Source organism: Argentina anserina, unplaced genomic scaffold (assembly GCF_933775445.1).
Source record: "Argentina anserina unplaced genomic scaffold, drPotAnse1.1, whole genome shotgun sequence".
Classification (NCBI taxonomy): Eukaryota; Viridiplantae; Streptophyta; class Magnoliopsida; order Rosales; family Rosaceae; genus Argentina; species Argentina anserina.
The window spans coordinates 240,001-242,500 of NW_026089449.1; positions in this window are offsets into that span (position 1 = coordinate 240,001).

Here is a 2,500-nt window from a genome sequence, read left to right on the forward strand (position 1 = left end):
GCTTTTGAAATACATCTACTTGCGCGTACTAGTGGGTTCCGACACCGGCACCTTCCCCCCCTCGCCGCCCTCGCTTTTCACAAATCGAATGCCGAAGCACTTTGCATCGCGCCCAGTCCCCCGGCCTGCTTATTACTCGCGCATTGAACTGAGTTCATCGACACCGACACCTTCCTCCCCTCGCCGCATTTGTTTTTGTCGCAAATCGAGTGCCGAAGCACTCTGCATTGCGCCGCGGCACCCCGATTTGCTACTACTCGAGCATTGAGGTGAGTATATTTCGGCCACCGGCATCTCTTCCCCCCGCTCGCCGCGCTCGCTTTTCACAAACGGAGCTTCCGAGAGCTTTGCATCGCCCCCGACACCCGATCTGCTTATTACTGCAAGCATTGAAGAGGGTTCATCGATACCGGCACCTTCCCCCCGCTCGGCGCTTTCGAAATACATCTACTTGCGCGTACTAGTGGGTTCCGACACCGGCACCTTCCCCCCCTCGCCGCCCTCGCTTTTCACAAATCGAATGCCGAAGCACTTTGCATCGCGCCCAGTCCCCCGGCCTGCTTATTACTCGCGCATTGAACTGAGTTCATCGACACCGACACCTTCCTCCCCTCGCCGCATTTGTTTATGTCGCAAATCGAGTGCCAAAGCACTCTGCATTGCGCCGCGGCACCCGATTTGCTACTACTCGAGCATTGAGGTGAGTATATTTCGGCCACCGGCATCTCTTCCCCCCGCTCGCCGCGCTCGCTTTTCACAAACGGAGCTTCCGAGAGCTTTGCATCGCCCCCGACACCCGATCTGCTTATTACTGCAAGCATTGAAGAGGGTTCATCGATACCGGCACCTTCCCCCCGCTCGGCGCTTTCGAAATACATCTACTTGCGCGTACTAGTGGGTTCCGACACCGGCACCTTCCCCCCATCGCCGCCCTCGCTTTTCACAAATCGAATGCCGAAGCACTTTGCATCGCGCCCAGTCCCCCGGCCTGCTTATTACTCGCGCATTGAACTGAGTTCATCGACACCGACACCTTCCTCCCCTCACAGCATTTGTTTATGTCGCAAATCGAGTGCCGAAGCACAATTTCTCGATACCGACGGGCTCCTATCCCTCCCTTTGATTGATCTGAGCGGTTACTGACATCGTTTCAGTGGACTAGAGGCAACACCGATCCCACATGACCCCCCCTTCATGGTGTTCATCACCCCCCCAGCTGGGCGAAGAACACCTCCTAAATCCCTCTTAAATCCGTTTTCAATTGCTTATAATTGTTTGTTAGGGACATTCGAGGCAGCAAATATCGTATATAAGCAATTGGGGGAAGGGGGAGGGACTACTGGGGGCAGGGGAGGCGGTCTCTGCAAGGGGGTCATTTTGCAGAGAACCACTACTCCCCTATAGAGCATATTGGAGAAAACTGGGAAGGGCAGGGGGAAACATGGGATTTCCGAGGAGGGGCAAACGCCATAACTAATTGTACATTTGGTATAAAATCGAGATTTTTTGCAGGGACACTCAGAATAATGTCAGGCACCTTGTGGAAAAATGCCAGATTTAATTTCGACCCAGAAGTATTTGTTTTTATTTTCCAAAAGGGGCAGAATGTCGAAAATCGAAAATGACAAACCGCTTGATGTTTCGGACTGCTACCACTTGCAAAATTTCCTTAAAATAGAGACTTATTTATGGTCAAATTATAGTGCGGGCAAAGTTGAACAGAATGCGGCCTTGACATGGCATTTGCACTCTAGGCAAGGCCATGTCGCGTTCTTGGCTTTGGAAATTTCCAACTCCGTTTCACTTGTAAAAGTGTATATCTTTTATGGTTCAGAACTGTAAGCAATGATTTTAGAGAAATTTAGAAGTTGATTTCAGGTCATTTGGATGAGTTTTCGATTTGATATGATATTTCTCGTTTCTGAGATGTAGAAAATCAAAATAAACTGAAAACTCGACCAAATGACGATATGTCAATCTTAAAATGTCCTAAAAATCGTCCCCTATAGGTTTGCAACATAAAATGCAGGGGGATATTTGAAATAAAATTGAGTTTTCGAGGTTTGGCATTCGTTGGCATGCTAGCGTGCAGCCATATTAGCCTCGCCAGGCAGGGGAATTAGCCTCGCCAGGCAGGGGAATTAGCCTCGCCAGGCGTGTTGTCTCCGTGTTGTCCGTGTGTTGTCTCCGTGTTGTCTGTGTGTTGTCTCACACGCTATTAGCCTCGCCAGGCGGGGAGATTAGCCTCGCCAGGCAGGGATATTAGCCTCGCTAGGCATGGATATTAGCCTCGCTAGCCCATTATGCCTGCATTCCTGCGGGCATATTAGCCTCGCTAGGCAGGGATATTAGCCTCGCTAGCCCATTCTGCCTGCATTCCTGCGGGCATATTAGCCTCGCTAGGCAGGGATATTAGCCTCGCTAGCCCATTCTGCCTGCATTCCTGCGGGCATATTAGCCTCGCTAGCCCATTCTACCTGCATTCCTGCGGGCATATTAG